Consider the following 18,454-nt stretch of genomic DNA (forward strand, 5'->3'; position numbering starts at 1 on the left):
AGGGATGATATCACAGCTGTGCTAAAGGAGGACACTATGGAGGGCTTGAGCAGTGAGGCATTATGGATAGAGCTGAGGAGTAAGAAGGGTGCAGTTACATTGTTGGGGCTGTATTAAGGCCTCCCAACAGTCAGGGTGAGGTAGAAGAAAAATAGGTAAACAGATTATGGAAAGACGTAGAGGTAATAGGGTGGTGATGATGGAAGATTTTAATTTTACTAACATCGACTGGGATTAACTTAGTATCAGAGGTCAGGATGGGGCAGAATTTGTAAGGAGCGTCCAGGAAAGATTTCTAGAGCAGTATGTCAATAGTCTGATGAGGAAAGGAGCCATATTGAACGAGCCAGATCAAATGTTAGAAGTTGCAGTGGGGGATTTCTTTGGGAATAGTGACCACAATTCTGTAAGTTTTAGATAAAGATGAGAGTGGTTCTAAGGGAAGAGTATTAAACTGGGCCAAGGCCAATTATATCAAAATTCAGCAGGAGCTGGGAAATGTGGATTGGGAGCAGCTATTTGAAGGGAAGTCCACATTTGATATGTGGGAGGCTTTCAAAGATAGGTTGAAGATAGTGCATGTTGGCATGTCCCTTTGAAAACAAGAGTTAGGAAAGGCAAAATTCGTGAACCGTGGATGACAGGAGAAATTGTGCGACTAGCCAAGAGGAAAGAGGAAGCATACATAAGGTCCAGGTAGCTAAGAACAGAACAGGCCTTGGATGAATATCGGGAGAATAGGACCAATCTTCAACGAGGAATCAAGCCGGCTAAAAGGTGTCAGGAAATAACTTTAGTGAGCAGAATTAAGGAGACTATCAAGGCCTTTTATTCATATATAAGAAGCAAGAGGGTAACTAGAGAAAGGGTTGGACCACTAAAGGGTAAGGAAGGAAGGTTGTATGTCGAACCTGAGAAAATGGGTGAGATTCTTAATGACTACTTTGCATTAGTGTTCACTCAGGACAGGGACATGATCAATGTTGAGATTAGAAACAGAAGCTTGTTTACTTTGGATCACGTTGACATAAGGAAGGAAGATATGTTGGGTAGGCTAAGGATATTAAGGTGGACAAATCCCCAGGACCAGATGGGATCTATCTCAGGTTGCTGAGGGAGGTGAGAGAGGAAATAGCTGGGGCTCTGAAGATATCTTTATAGCATCCTTAATCACTGATGAAGTGTCAGAAGACTGGAGGGTTGCTAATTTTGTCCCCCTGTAAAAGAAGGGTAGTAGGGATATTCCAGGTGACTAAAGACCAGTGAGCCTGATGTTAGTGGTGGGAAAGTTGCTGGGTACTGAGGAATAAAATCTATTTATATTTGGAAAAGAATGGGCTTTTCACTGTTGGTTTTGTGCAGTGGAGATTGTGCCTCACTAACTTAATAGAGTTCTTTGAGGAAGTGACCAAGTTGATAGATGAAGGAAGGGCTGTAGATGTCATGTACATGGATTTTAGTAAGGTGTTTCTTAAGGTTCTCCATGGTAAACTTATGAAGAAAATGAAGTCACATGGTGTGCAGAGGTTCTCGCTCAGTGGCTAAAGAACTGGTTGAGCAACAGGAGACAGAGTAGTATTGAAGAGAATTTCTCGAAATGGAGAATGGTGACCAGTGGTGTTCCACAGGGGTCAGTGCTGGGGCCACTGCTGTTTGTGATATACATAAATGATCTGGAAAAGGGCATTGTTGGTCTGATCTGTAAATTTGCAGATGACACGAAGATTGGTGGAGTAGCAGAAAGCATAGGGGACTGTCAGAGAATACAAGAGAATATAGGTAGACTGGAGAGTTGGACGGAAAAGTGGCAGATGGAGTTCAATCTAGGCAAATGTGAGGCGATGCATTTTGGGAAGTCTAATTCTAGAGCAAATTATACTGTAAATGGAAGAACCTTGGGAAAAGTTGATGAGCAGATAGATCTGGGAATTCAGGTTCATTGTACCCTGAAGGTAGCTGCATTTGTGAATAGAGTGGTCAAGAAGGAATATGATATGCTTGCCTTCATCTAAAAAGGTATTGAGTATAAGAGCTGGCAGGTCATGTTAAAATTGTACAAGACTTTGGTTTGGCTGAATTTAGAATACTATGTACGGTTCTGGTCGTCACAATACTAAAGGGATGTGAACGCTTTAGAGAGGGTGCAGAGAAGGTTTACGAGGATGTTACCTGGTATGGAAGGTGCTAATTATGAAGTGAGGTTGAGTAGTTTAGGATTGTTTTCATTGAAAAAAAGATTGACAGGGGAACCTGATTAAGGTCTACAAAATCTTGAAAGTTATAGACAGGGTGGATAGAGATAAGCTTTTTCACAGGATGAGGGATTCAATAACGAGAGGTCATGCGTTCAAGGTGAGACGTGAATTACTTAAGGGGGATACGCACGGAAAGTACTTCACACAGAGGGTGGGACACCTGGAAGTTGTTGCTAGCAGAAGCAGGCACAATAGATTCATTTAAGGTGCGTCTGGATAGATGCTTGAATAGATGGGGAGCAGAGGGATACAGATGCTTAGGATTTGGGTGATATGTTTAGACAGTGGATTTGGATTGGCTCAGTCTTGGAGGGCTTGTCCCTGGGCTGTAAATTTTCTTTATTCTTTGCTCTCACACTACTCCCAAATATAAATCCCATACTTACCAATGGGTTCAACCTCAAATAAGCATTCCTGAGGCATCAGTGTGACATTTCTGTTCACTGCTCCAGGTTTTTTTAATGACTCCTCAGTGTGAAATTGCTCAATCACTGTCCAAATATGAGAAATGTGGTGTTGATTCACACCTAGTGAGGAGGAGGTTAAGACGCTGCCAACTTACAAAAACAATGTAAGGGAAATTAATTTCATCCCACCAATTTGGAATGTAAACCCAAAAGGTGGGTGAGCAGTATGTTTATTCAATGCATCATCGAGCAATTTCAGGTGTTATTAAGAAAAGCCAGGGGATTACATTTTCACCATCTCATGATCATTACTGCAGGAAGAATAGAGTCACTTCCTAGATCAAGCACTTCTGTCCAATGTATTTATATCCACTGAGCGCTCAAAATGTGTAAGCCATTCCATGTAACGTAACAACATAGACCAACTACGATTTAATAACTGGTTATAAGCTGTACTGCAGGCACTTCAAACTGTTGATGAATTAGGATATTACACATTTTTTTCCTAAAGATTTCTATTTATTAAAAAATTATATGCTGTAGCTTTCATATATGACATAGTAGTCCATTTTGTTTTCAAGTAGAGAGCCACAGAGTCATAGAGATGTACAGCATGGAAAAAAACCCTTTGGTCCAACCAGTCCATGCCAACCAGATATCCCAACCCAATCTAGTCCAACCTGCCAGCAACCGGCCCATTTTCCTCCAAACCCTTCCTATTCACATACCCATCGAAATACCTCTTAAATGTTGCAATTGTACCAGCCTCCACCACTTCCTCTGGCAGCTCATTCCATACACGTACCACCCTCTGCATGAAAATGTTGCCCCTTAGGTCTCTTTTATATCTTTCCCAACTCACCCTAAACCTATGCCCTCTGTTCTGGACTCCCCTACTCCAGGGAAAAGACTTTGCCTATTTACCCTATCCATGCCCCTTATAATTTTGTAAATCGCTATAAGGTCACTCCTCAGCCTCCAACGCTCCAGGGAAAACAGCCCCAGCCTGTTCAGCCTCTCCCTGTAGCTCAGATCCTCCAACACTGGCAACATCCTTGTAAATCTTTTCTGAACCCTTTCAAGTTTCACAACATCTTTCCGATAGGAAGGAAACCAGAATTGCATGCAATGTTCCAACAGTGGCCTAACCAGTGTCCTGTACAGCTGCAACATGACCTCCCAACTCCCATACTCGATACTCTGACCATTGGAGGAAAGCATACCAAACGCCTTCTTCACAATCCTATCTACCTGTGATTCCACTTTCAAGGAGCTATAAACCTGCACTCCAAGGTCTCTTTGTTCAGCAACACTCCCTAGGACCTTACCATTAAGTGTATAAGTCCTGTGACAAAAAGTAGAGGACCCAGCACCAGTCCTTATGGCACTCCACTGGTCACAGGCCTCCAGTCTGAAAAACTACCCTCCACCACCACCCTCTGTCTTCTACCTTTGAGCCAGTTCTGTATCCAAATGGCTAGTTCTCCCTGTATTCCATGAGATCTGACCTTGCTAATCAGTCTGCCCTGGGGAACCTTGTCGAACGCTTTAATCTCTATGGTACTTTGAACTCTGTTTACGAAGAGCTGCATATTTCAGTTATAAAATGACCACTTTCTTGCCAGCAAAATATATTAGATATTTTTGCATTTGAGCGGTTTTAATTCTTCTTCATAACAAATTATTTTCTCAGTTAAAACATAGCGGTATCAATATTTCACAAGAGTGGGCAAACAAGTATTTTAATTTAATGATAAAATTTACATGAGTGTACCAAATATTTTAAAATTGATACCTAATAGCTATTTTCTCCTAATATTTGCTAGTTTTCCACAACACCTCCTGGTTGCAGAACCTTCCAAAATGCTCAATAGTACGTTTATTCCATTTGTTGATTGGAGAAGTGTGTTTTTCTTTTCTCCTTCCTTCCTCCCCCCCGCCATGCACCTTCATTTGGCAGCATTTCACTGAACAACATCTGCCACAAATCTCAAGATTTGCTGTGCAGTAAAACTCTATTTATACACGATGGTGAAATTTAAATCTCATGCATTACAGAAGTCTGATTGTGATGCAGGTTTGAAGTCAAATGCAGTGTTTTAGCTGCTCTGTAATTTTATCCACTTCATAGTCAGTATTTGACTTACAAAAAGCAAGTTTCTGTAAAAATAAAGTTTCTGGTTGAAATTGCATGATTACTTTGCAAGCAGTATAGGTATGTACTCATAGGTTAAATGACTAACTGATTGAAATCTGATTAATGGGAGCAACATCACAAGAACGCTGACAAATACACGTTACAACATATGGTTAACATGCATATTGCTTTGAAAGTATAAATATGCCTTGATAAAAGACATGTACAGTTGGCACAGGACACAAGCTGAAGTGTTTCCATGATGATTTTAATGATCAAGTCAATATCACTGTTAGTGAGCAACCAGCGATTTGTATAGTAAGGTATTCTGTACTCTTTCTTAAATTTGTAAAAATTTGATCAGTTACCATAGAGATTAAAGCGTTCATAATTGGTAAAGAATTAACCATTCTGTGCCTAATAAATTGGATTAAAATAATTTTTAAAAACTCAGTCAAATGGTATAAATCAAACTGTTTGAATTTTTGTGAAAATTTAAAAGAAAAACAAGCAAATCAAAGCTAACACTATGTGCTTTATGATTTGACAGATCAATGCTGGACATTAAAATGAATTCACTGACCAGAAACAGACCATTTGGCCAGCAGGTTTAAAAAAAACCTCTCACATTCTGCTTAATCTAACCCTATTAGCATATCTTTCTATTCCAATCCACCTCATACTTATTTAACTACCTTTGAAAGTATCCATTCTGTTCACCTCAACTATCCCATACTGTTAAAAATAACACAACACCAGGTTATAGTCCAACAGGTTTTATTTGGAAGCACTTGCTTTTTCAGTGCTGAAAACTAGTACTTCCAAAAAAACTTGAATTAGAATTAGAATTCCTACAGTGTGGAAACAGGCCCATTATCCCAACAAGTCCACACCGACCCTTCGAAGAGTATCCCACTCAGACCCATTACCCTTACCTATTACTCTACATTTCCCCCTGACTAATGCACCTAACCTACATAATCCTGAATACTATGGGCAATTTAGAATGGCCCATTCACCTAACTTACACATCTTTGGATTGTGGGAGGAAACCGGAGCAACACACGCAGACATAGGGAGAATGTGCAAAATTCACACAGTTGCCCAAGGCAGGAATCCAACCTGGATCCCTAGCACTGTGAAGCAGCAGTGCTAACCACTGAGCCACTATGCTGTCCCTGTTATCAAGGACCTCTAAAACCACAACAGAATACAGAAAGCACTCTCTTATGAGGATACCTCACAAATTGGTTTGCACATATAAAGTAGTTTCTAATAAATCCAGCAAGGAGATTTTGGATTAAAACCTTGTTGAACTTTAACCTGGTGTTCTATGATTTTTAACTTTGTCCACCCCAGTCCAACACCGGCTCCTCCATATCATATTGCAGCAGGATGCATACCAGAATCTCTGGGCAAAGAAATTTACCATGAACTCCTTACTGGATTTATTAGAAACTACTTTATATGTACAAACCAATTTGTGAGGAATCCTCAAGAGAAGGTATGTTCTGTACCCTGTTGTGGTTTTAGAGGCCCTTGTTAAATTACCATTCTCCTTTACATGATATCTGTAGCACAGAAACAAGCTATTCTGTGCATTAGATCCATGTCAGTGATTATGCTGCACATGAACCAAAAAGATGAAGAATAGAGACTCATAGTTAATTCAGTATTTCCAATTATAGGGTTCAGGGGTACATAGATTCAGAAATTGCTTTTGAAACAAAATATTTTCTATGATGGCTCTACAGCTCATAATGAATTTTGAATGTATTTCATATACAAAACAAATTGGGAAATGATTTCTCTCTCCCAAATGCCTTACCACAACAGGAGTTCTAGTATCTAGATCTTTCTCTCCACAGATGCCTCCAGAACTGAGTTTCTCCAGAATTTTTGTTTTAGTTTGTATCAGAGTTCCACTATCTGCAGTTCTTTGTTTTATTTTGATGACCAATCTATTACAACAATGAAACCTGGGGCCTTTGCAGGTTGTAGTATTAGGCAGTAATATAGGTAGAGTACATTCAGTTCCTCCACTATGGATGGAAGGCGGACTGACTAATAGGGTCATTAAATATCTGAGTGAGTGTGTGCTGCACTCAAACTCTTTCCACCCAATCACACTATCTGCCAACTCTCAAATCCATCCAAAGAGTTTGATAATACATTTTGGGAAGGGAAAAAAATGAATTTTATTCTTGATTTAAATGATTTTAGAACACAAATGGTTAGCAGCTAAAATTGCATAGACAACTTTCAAATATTTGCTAATAATGCGTGATTGAAGCCCTTGAAAATTATTATATGCAATTATTCAGAAAATAAATATAAATATGACCTTGGATATAATAAAAACAATTTCCAATTCTACTGTTTAATATATTCTTCCCAATTACTTTATTTCATCTATGGATGATGGTCTTTTATCTTTCTCCATTCAAAATGAATGGAGAAGAAATGATTAAAGATAGATAATGGTTTTGTTTGATTTATTATCGGTCTTTCAACGTGGTCAAGTACAAGTGAAATATCAGCTTTTTGGAACAATGTGGGCTTTTATAACAAAATTGGGTCATTTACTCCATATCCTGAGTTTTAATACAATCTAAGCATTAGAGTACTCTACATTTTAGTAGTTGACCTGATCTTGCATAATGTGACTACATAATAACAGTAATTATTGCCATTTTGCACATTAACATTCCCAGTGCTTTTATTCAGAACAACTCATCATAATTGTTAATGTAAATGCAAATATGTAACATAATCTGTATTCTTTGTTGTGTACTCAAGTTTTAAAGAACTCAGATTTAGTTGTGTTCTTCTCAATCTACAGATATCACTGAGAACTTTATGTCATGAATAAGACATAAAATAATGTACAGGTAAGGCTCTGAGCAAATATCCTGTTGTGGTTTATGATAGAAACACTTAGAAACTCCAATACTTAGTATTCAGGGCAATTCTGTTTCAACATATTCACTCAAATCCTTTAAACAATGGATTTAATCCAAAATTTAGAATAAACTGGTTTTATTCTGAAACATTGTATTTGCATCCTTAGTTGAGGGTCCTTTTCAATATATTGCTCATATTCCAGTGTGGAACAAAAAAATTTTTCATTTTATTGTCTGTGCCGAATGACCGTGTAAAATTCAAGTCACGACTTTCTTCTGCACAATATTCATCAGAGACTCGTATAGAATGTGCTTGAGATGAGTCATGACATTTCATTCACTATAGAATAAGTCAAAATCTGAGACATATGTTTCTTTCAATCCTCCCTGATATTTGCTAATAACATCCTTACTGGAACAACAAAGATTTTGGAAATTGGATTCACACTGTGTTCTACTTTCTGGGCATTGTGATGAAAAATTTTAATTTCATGAATTGTATGTTGTAGGAATATTACTGTTAGCTTGGAGAAAGTAAAGTAGGTGAAAAAACCTGGGTTTGAGAAACTGGTAAAAACCCCTAAGGTAATTACCATTCAAAGACTGGTCCTTGTTTAGTTAATGGATTTGGCTTCAAAGTATGAAAAAGCCTTAAACCAAAGAAAGGTTTGAAAGCAATGGATAAAAAAGGAAAGCTCTGCATGTAGCTATACAGTTTTCAAATCAAATGATAGGTTTTAAATCTCTAACTGGGAAGAATGTCACTATAGGCATAGATAACAGTCTTATCTTTTGAGTTTATGTGTGTGTATTCTCAGAAGTCACCATGGAAGAGTGTGAGAAGACAGTTATGTCCCTTTCGACAGTGAGAACAAGGGTCGTAGAGGCTATTGTGAACCAGGAGCATTCCTGATCTCAGTTCACTAGGCAGGAATTGTAGATGGGGTCTGTTCTCAGAATGAAAATTACAAAGTATGATGATTTAATATGGTCATAGCTGCAAAGAAGAATTTGCTGGTAGAGTCCTCACTGAGGGAGAGAATGCTCTTTGACATCTCCAAATGGGAAATTAAGGAGAGTCAAAAATAATTACTGAGAGCTTTTCCACACTTGCTTGGTCTCAGAAGATGTGAAAGAACCTTTAATATCCAATAAGGTACAAAAAACTCTTCGATGAAACGCCAATGGAGAAGGAACTTTCATTCCCAGTACAACTTATGTTTGGAAGGCGAGTGCCAACACCAATGGATTGTCTAAGGATTTAAAAAGAAAGGGCATTCTTCTTCAAAACCAGAAGAGAATGAAAGAGGTACACGATGAGTTAGCTGATAGTGAACTCCCAAAACTATGCATAGGAGCATATGAAGTTGAACCTTCTCAAAACAGAAAGTATAAATTAGAAATACAAGTACTTAGATACCAACAAAGGGTTTCAAAACATGTTACCAACCAAAATCATAAAAAGTCATTAATGCTCATGGTGCACTACAGAGGAGCAGTAGCCAGCACTAACTGATGTACAGCTCACCAATCATGTGCAAGGAGAGCGAGGAAGAACACTCCAACCACAGAAATTGTGTGATGATGTTGACTGATAGCAAGAGGCAGCAACACAACCAAGTTGTCAAACTAATGCAACTAACAATGCATATGTCTCTAGACAGATATAAAATCACCAGGTAGTTGTGTGTCAAATCTCCGAAGCAATACAATGAAATTTGAAGTGTTAATCTTGTAAAGTTTGTTTCACCTGTTTGTTTAATTATTGAATGGATAACACATACCTTTGTGAAATCTGGATATGCAATCGTATCTGGATGATTTTATATCTTTGGAAAAAGGGATTGTTGATATGTCTCATGGTGAGTATGTCAGTATACTTATGATATCCTCACTGAATCATGGCATGTGAATGGAAGATATAAAGGCCACATACTCCATCTTATTTTGGGGCCACTTGAGGCATGTTATTCAAGTGGAACCATGAGGCTCTGATATATTCTATCTTTTGTGTATAATAGATAACAGTAATGTCTGTTGAATTCTTGAATACCACAATATCCATTCCCAGTTTCTTATGGTAAAACACCCTACTAGAGGCCATTTCCCCCAATACCCACTCTTCCTTCAAGGAAATGTCTCCTTCCAGGTCACAGCCCATCCCTGATATGCTTACATTTCAATGTGAGAATCTAGGAACTGGGAAGCATTGTCTCCCTGAACATGTCATGGAATGTGATTGGCAAACAAGAATTTTAGTTTCCACTTTAGTCCCTTGTTCCCATGATACTTGTTTAGCTTGCATAACAATGAGGCAATTAAGTGTGCACAATGTAATGCTCATGATTACTTAAGTCCATCATTTGTATTCTGCATTCTTGGACAATAAGTGACCTGTTGATGGAATGCAAATTGAAGGCAGATGGGTGGCATTATTTAGTCAATGGCAGTATGATTTAATGAAATTGTCCCTAGTAGGGCCTCAAAATTAAAAATGCTTCCTCTTTCCCCAAAGAAAAGAATTGTAACTTACCATGGCCAACCTCCTGTACAGTAATCAGCTGAGGCTCTTGACTAACTGTGGCAGCACACCCATTAGCCCAGTAAGGATTAGTCTCCTTTTACTTTTATACCCCTATTTCCATGAAATGTGAATCCTTTTTTAAGTTGGTTGGATCATGTATATATGTGTGTGTGTATACGTACACACATTGTACTGCTACAGTTATTTTAATTAACTGGTTCAGACATGCTATGAGACATTTTGAACCTGGACCTTCTCACCCAGAGATAAGGATACTACCACTGTCCCACAAAACTCTCTATTTGCTATATACAGTATTATATCTCCTGTCAGGCTAATAAATGAGCTTCAACTTCACATCTGCTTTAATTTTCCAGTTTATGGCTCTGTAGAAACCACATGAAATTCAAAGATTTGATAACCTTTGCCAAATGTTTTCATTATTTTTATCATCAAATCAGTGTGTATTTCTCTCCAAAGACATACTATATTTGTCAGCTTTGCCTAGAATGACATAAATCTCCTAAATCTTTTCACTGCATTTCAAAGAATACCTGCAAGTAAGTGGAGGTAGTCAGATTTCAAGTTTAGATTAAATATTCTCATTTTTGTGCTATCAGCAAATCATTTTATGGAAGTCCTGACATGTCCTATTAGATTAATCAACACTGAGTTAATATATTACTACATCCTCCATTTAGTAAGTCTTCATGTTCACAGTGCTTGATGATGATCCTAGCACCAACAGAAGCCTTACTTCTGCTTATAATGACTGTAGTACTACTCAGCTCCAGTAGCTTCCCTCTTCCAGTTTGCTACCAACAGCAGCATTATGGAAGAATGAAGTATTACGTGTTCATGGACATTGTTTGGAACTACTGTAATATGGCTGATTACAGTGAGGTCCTCATGGCACATGACTACAACCAGCCAGGAAACGCATTAGTACAATTTCCCCCCAACCACTTAGGCACAGTCTGCTACCTATTTGTGACAAGAACACTTAAAACTGGTTCTAAAACTTCCCCTCATGAATTAGTATTATTGTTTCAGCCAAAACAAAATAATAATTTGACATCTAAATCAAATCATTGAACTGTTAGATTTATTATGACTAGTCATATGAATTGTATGAATGGATTTATGCTTGGACACAACTGCCTCTCCAAACGTTAACGCTTTGGGTCAATAGTGATCAGGACACTTGTGCCTCTATTCCAACCTTACAGTTGTCCACTCCCTTGTTAGTCCATTCACCACAGTCATGATGCCATGAGTTGTGTAATTGTAACTCAGGATAGGATTTTCACCCTAAAATGTACACCTGTGTACGTTGTGGTTGTCCTCTTCATGGAGGTGCCAGTGGAAGCTCTGTCCGAGGCTGTTGCATCAACACCAAAGTAAGGGCAATTAAGTTGGTGATCCCTGCTGCACACCTGATCCCTTAGTCTGAAGGGCTAAGGAGATTGATAAATGAGGAACACCTTCATCATTGATGGTGATTGCTTCAGATCTTTGATGATGCTCTGGATTGTTACTGGGGTCCACAAGGAGTGGATTGGATGGGCCATAAGACCATGAGACACAGGAACAAAATTAGACCATTTGGCCCATTGAGTCTGCTCTGCTATTTGGTCATAGCTGATATGTTTCTCAACCCATTCTTCTGCCTTCTCCCCATAATCCTTATTCATCAAGAACCCATCAATTCTGTCTTAAATACACTCAATGAGGTGGCCTCCACAGCCTTCTACAGAATGAGTTCCAGAAATTCACCACCCTCTGGCTGAAGAAATTCCTCCTCATCTCAGTTCTGAATGGTCATCCCTCCATTCTGAACCCGTGCCCTCAAGTCCTAGTTTCTCCTACTAGTGGAAACATCTTCTCCATGTCCATCCTATCCAAGAATCTCAGGCTTCTGTATCTTTATGCTGTTAGCATTACTGACCATCCTATGCCTGAGAGCATTTCAGTGCACTGTTTCTGTATCTCCTCAGGACTCCCTACAAGGCTGGCTACTCTCTCAGAGATTGTACTCATGTTTTCCAAACCCTAGGCCATGGTAGTGCACACGAATTAAATGAATTTCTCCATTCTCAGTTCATGACTCTACACTGCATCAGGGAGATCTGACAACTTGGTAAACACTTCACACACTTGGTCACAGTATCACTGCTTGGCCTGTGACTCATTTCTGTGTTATTTGTCAATAGAAAGATACAGATGTCATACCTCTTTCCTTGATTGGGTCTAAGGGCCAATTTGATTTACAGATGCTGAAGAACATCCACTCATAGGTTTTAACATTAAGATGATGTCACCTTAAGAAGATAAGTAAAAGAAATAAAGATAGTATTAAATTTAACTAGAAAGCACATATTTATGCAAAGATGAACTGTTGGTCAGAAGATAGGTCAGAATATTTTTAAAATATGATTAAAAGATTAATAAGGAGGGAAAAATTAGAGTATGAGCAAAAGGTATCTAAAAATATAAAGCCACACAATAAGAGACTCTAAACAATTTACAAAAGAAACAATTTAAGAGTGAATGCTTGTGCTATAGAAAATGAATCTGGGTAACTAATAACTGAAAAAAAAAGGTGATGACAAATTAATTGAACTGGAACACAAGAAAATTTCAATCACCAGGAAGTACTATTTAGTAAGTTATCAGGTCAACAAGTCGCTGGGTCCTCATGGTTTTCATCTGAGGGTCTTAAAAAGAAGTGGCTAGTGTAATAGTTAATGCATTAGTGTACTTTTTCTCAAAATTTCACTAGATTCATGGAAAGTACTTAATTTAACTTCTTTAATCAAAAATGGAGGGAAACAGAAAGCAGGACACAATACACCAGCGAGTTTCACATCTATAATAGGGAAAACATAAGAAACTGTTTATAAAGACATCATAACAGGATGCTGAGATAAATTCAGATAAGTAAGTATACACACATAGGTTTTCTGAAAAGGAAATCACGTTTAAACAATTTATTGGAATACTTTGAAGAAGTATCGTGCTGTGGATAAACAAAACCAGTACATGTTCTGTACTTAGATTGTCACAAGTTATTTAATAAGGTGTCACATCAAAGGTTGTTGTGGAAAATAGAACCTCATGATACAGCATATAACATACTGACATGGATAGGAGATTGACTAGTGAACAGGAAATGCAAAGTGGGCATAAATGGGGTCATTTTCTGCATGTCTAAACGTAATCAGCGATGTGTCACTGGGATTGGTGAAGGCTTCAAATTTTCAATTTATGTAAATGATTTGGATGAAGGCACCAAAGGCATGGTTGCCAAATTTGCTGCTCACACAAAGGTAGGCAGGAAGGAAAGTTGTGAAGAGCACATGAGGAGATTACCAAAGGATAGATTAAGTGAGTTGTCAAAAAATAGTAAATTGAATATAATGCGGGATTATGTGAAATTGTCCATTTTGATTAAAGAACATGATCCAACGGTTGAGAAGCTGCAGAGCTCTGAAATGCCAGAGGATCCAGATGCCCTATTTTGTGCATGGCAAAAGGTTACTATGCAGGTACAGCAAGTAATTGCAAGAGCAAATAGAATGTTATTATTTATTTTGAATAGAATTAAATACAAAAGTAAGGGCTATGTTTCAGTGATATAGGGCATTGGTGAAACCACATCTAGGGTATTCTAAAAGTATTGGTCTCCTTCTTTAAGGAAACAAGTAAGTAGGTTGGGGATCATTCAGAGATGGTTTGCTAGACTAATATGTGCAGGTTAGGTGAATTGGCCGTGCTAAACTTCCCATAGTATTAGGTGCACTAGTCAGGGGTAAATAAAGGGTAGGGGAATGGATCTGGGTGGGTTACTTTTCGGAGGGTCGGTGTGGAATTACTGGGCCAAATAGCCTGTTTCCACACTGTAAGGAATCTAATCTAATTTAATCTAATATCTGAACTAGGCAGGTTGTCTCAAGAAGAAAGACTGGACATTGTACATATTCTGTTGAAGCATGTGTTTCGTCAATAAGAAATCGCTGTAACACGGTTGACAAATTAAGGACACTGTTTCTGTAGCACAAACCTTTAAAACGCGTGTTGGCTCTAGCACAATTACAGCACCAACACTTTAAGTGCTGCTTCAAAAGCACAACTTTTCTATAATGCAGGATTGCACAATAATGCAAGCATCACATCATAGAAGAACTGACAGTATCTATTGCAGTTTAGAAGAGTAGGAGGAGACTTGATTGAAACATTTAAGACCAGAGCGGACTTCTCTGGTGGATGTGCAAGGAATGTTTCTTCTCATTGGAGAATCTAACATTAGAGGTCACTTTTTAAAAATAATAACCCATCTGATATGGTGATAACGATATATTATTTTCTCTTAAAGGAATAAGAGTCATTGGAACTCCCTTCCTCAAAAGGTAGTGGAGGCAAAATATTTTTATTTCAGAGGTGATTAATCCTTGATAAGCAAAAAGGTGAAGGGTAGCAGGGACATACAGAAATGTGAAGTTCATGTAAATCTGATTAGCCATGGTCTTACTAAATAGCAGAACAGGCCCCAAATGTTCAAGTGGCCAACTCTTGCTCTGAATTTGTGTTTTTGTGTTTATTACATAATAACAATTATGGGAAGATGGGGAGATACTAAACGAGTATTTTGCATCGGTGTTTACTGCGGAGAAGGACATGGAAGATATAGAATGTGGGGAAATAAATGGTGACATCTTGAAAAATGTGCATATTACAGAAGAGGAAGTAATGGATCTCTTGAAACGCATAAAAGTAGATAAATCTCCAGGACCTGCTCAGGCATACCCAAGAACTCTGTGGGAAGCTAGTGAAGTGATTTCTGGACCCTTTACTGAGATATTCATATCATCAATAGTCACAGATGAGGTGCTGGAAGACTGGAAGTTGGCTAACATGATGCCACTATTTGAGAAAGATGGTAAGGAAAAGCCAGGGAACTATAGACCGGTGAGCCTGACATTGGTTGTGGGCAAGTTGTTAGAGGGAATCCTGAGGGGCAGGATTCACATGTATTTGGAAAGGCAAAGACTGATTAGGGATAGTCAGTATGGCTTTGTGCATGGGAAATCATATCTTATTAACTTGATTGAGATTTTAGGAGAAGTAATAAGGATTGATGAGGGCAGAATGATGGACGTGATGTATATGGACATCAGTGAGGTATTTGACAAGGTTCCCTACAGAAGACAGGTTAGCAAGGTTAGATCTCATGGAATACAGGGAAAACTAGCCATTTGGGTACAAAACTGGCTCAAAGGTAAATGACAGAGGGTGGAGGTGGAGGGTTGCTTTTCATATTGAAGGCCTGTGACCAGTGGAGTGCCACAAGGATCAGTGCGGGTTCCACTATTTTTCGTCATTTGTGTAAATGATTTGGATGTGAACATAGGAAGTTCACAAGTTTGTAAGTTCGTAGTTCGTAAGTTTGCAGATGACACCAAAATTGGAGGTGTAGTGGACAGCAAAGATTGTTACCTCAGAGTACAATGGGATCTTGATCAGATGGGCCAATGGGCTGAGGAGTGCAGATGGAGTTTAATTTAGATATATATGAAAGGCTGCATTTTGGGAAAGCAAATCAGAGAAGGATTTCTACACTTAATGGTAAGGTCCTAGGGAGTGTTGCTGAACAAAGAGACCTTGGAGTGCAGGTTCACAGTTCCTTGAAAGTAGAGTTGCAGGTCGATAGGATAGTGAAGAAGGCATTTGGTATGCTGCCCTTTGTTGGTCAGAGCATCGAGTATAGGAGTTGAGAGGTCATGTTGTGGCAGTAAAGGACACTGGTTAGGCCATTTTTGGAATATTGTGTGCAGTTCTGGTCTCCTTCCTATTGGAAGGATGTTGTGAAATTTGAAAGGGTTCAGAAAAGATTTATAAGAATGTTGCCAGGGTTGGAGGATTTGAGCGATAGGGAGAGGTTGAATAGGCTGGGGCTGTTTTCCCTGGAGCGTCGGAGTCTGAAGGATGACCTAATAGAGGTTTATAAAATCATGAGGGTCATAGATAGGATAAGTAGACAAAGCTTTTTCCCTGGGGTGGGGGGCTCCAGAACTAGAGGGCATAGGTTTAAGGTGAGAGGGGAAAGATATAAAAGAGACTGAACGGGCAACATTTTCATGCAGAGGGTGGTACGTGTATGGAATGAACTGCCAGAGGGAGTGGTGGAGGCTGGTACAATTGCAGTATTTAAAAAGCATCTGAATAGGTATATGAATAGGAAGGGTTTCGAGGGATATGGGCCAAGTGCTGGAAAATGTGACTAAATTAGCTTAGGATATCTGGTCGTCATGGACAGGTTGGACCGAAGGGTCTGTTTCCATGCTGCACATCTCTATGACTCTAAGAGTCAGAGGTGACGTAATTGAAACACTTATGTCCCATGGGGATATGACTGTGTGGATGTGGAAAGAATGTTTCCTCTTGTGGGAGAGGTCATAGTTCAAAAATAAGGGGCAAACTGTTTAAGACAGTCATGAGGAAAACAATGTACTTTAAGAGGGTTGGGAGTCTTTTGAATTCCTTCGTTAAAAGACAATGGATGCAAAATCTTTAAATGTTTTTAAGACAGAGGTAGGTAGATTTGTGATTAAGTCAGGAATTAAATATTAGCGGAGACATGCAAGAATGTAGAGTTGAGGTTAAAATCATACAGTCATGATCTTGTTGAACGGGGGAGGAGGCATGAAGGGCAGAGTGATCGACCTTGTTCATTTGTTCATAGATTTGCGTGGATCACTTTCACTCAATGTGCAGAAGTAGGACACAGTTTCAGATCAACAAACATTTAAATGCCTACACATACAAAGCTGTCAATGAGATAGAAACACTAGCATGAATTCCTTGAGGAAAGTGGTCATCTGAATGACATGAATTTTACAGAACTTTTTTAAGTCAATAGTCATCTCACTGTTATAAGTTTGATAGGGGGCAAATGCCACGGTCTTGTCAGATTGAATATCATTGCTGAAGAAACGGAAGCTGCAGCATGCAGAGATGGCACGACATAATCCAGACAGCAGAACTCTCAAGATTTGTGTACAGAGTCATGGAGATGTACAGCATGGAAACAGACCCAGAAATACATCCAGGGAAGTTATTTGGGTGGAACTGAGAAATAAGAAAGGAATGATCAGCTTATTGGGATTGTATTATAGACGCCCCAATAATCAGAGGGAAATTGGGAAACAAATTTGTAAGGAGATCTCAGCTATCTGTAAGAATAACAGGGTAGTTATGTAGGGGATTTTAACTTTCCAAACATCGACTGGGACTGCCATAATGTTAAAGGTTTAGATGGAGAGGAATTTCTTAAGTGTGTACAAGACAATTTTCTGATTCCGTATGTGGATGTACCTATGAGAGAAGGTGCAAAACTTGACCTACTCCTGGGAAATAAGGCAGGGCAGGTGACTGAGGTGTCAGTGGGGGAGCACTTTGGGGCGCTAGCGACCATAATTCTATTCATTTTAAAATAGTGATGGAAAAGGATAGACCACATCTAAAAGTTGATGTTCTAAATTGGAGAAAGGCCAATTTTGACAGTATTAGGCAAGAACTTTCGAAAGCTGATTGTAGACAGATGTTCGCAGGTAAAGGGACGGCTGGAAAATGGGAAGCCTTCAGAAATGAGATAACAAGAATCCAGAGAAAATATATTCCTGTCAGGGTGAAAGGGAAGGCTGGTAGGTATAGGGAATGCTGGATGACTAAAGAAATTGAGGGTTTGATTAAGAAAAAGAAGGAAGCATATGTCAGGTAAAGACAGGATAGATTGAGTGAATCCTTAGAAGAGTATAAAGAAAGTAGGAATATACTTAAGAGGGAACTCAGGAGGGCAAAACAAGGACATGAGATAGCTTTGGCAAATAGAATTAAGGAGAATCCAAAGGGTTTTTACAAATATATTAAGGACAAAAGGGTAACTAGGGAGAGAATAGAGCCCCTCAAAAATCAGCAAGGCGGCTTTTGTGTGGAGCCACAGAAAATGGAAGAGATACTAAATGAATATTTTGCATCAGTATTTACTGTGGAAAAGGATATGGAAGATACAGACTGTAGGGAAATAGATGGTGACATCTTGAAAAATATCCATATTATAGAGGAGGAAGTGCTGGGTGTCTTGAAATCCCCAGCACCTGATCAGGTGTATCCTGGAACTCTGTGGGAAGCTAGAGAAGTGATTGCTGGGCCTCTTGCTGAGATATTTG

General features: G+C 38.9%; 1 long non-coding RNA gene across 2 annotated transcripts in view; it reads right to left on the reverse strand.

Annotated features, from left to right (window-relative positions):
* LOC122559739 overlaps positions 1–18,454 on the reverse strand; it is a 75,935-nt gene that overhangs the window by 22,419 nt on the left and 35,062 nt on the right. For both annotated transcript variants that reach the window (XR_006314530.1, XR_006314531.1), the window contains exon 4: positions 12,459–12,547. This is a non-coding gene — a long non-coding RNA (uncharacterized LOC122559739). The remainder of the gene's footprint in view (positions 1–12,458; positions 12,548–18,454) is intronic.

The sequence above is a fragment of the Chiloscyllium plagiosum genome, chromosome 19 (assembly GCF_004010195.1).
Source record: "Chiloscyllium plagiosum isolate BGI_BamShark_2017 chromosome 19, ASM401019v2, whole genome shotgun sequence".
Lineage (NCBI taxonomy): Eukaryota > Metazoa > Chordata > Chondrichthyes > Orectolobiformes > Hemiscylliidae > Chiloscyllium > Chiloscyllium plagiosum.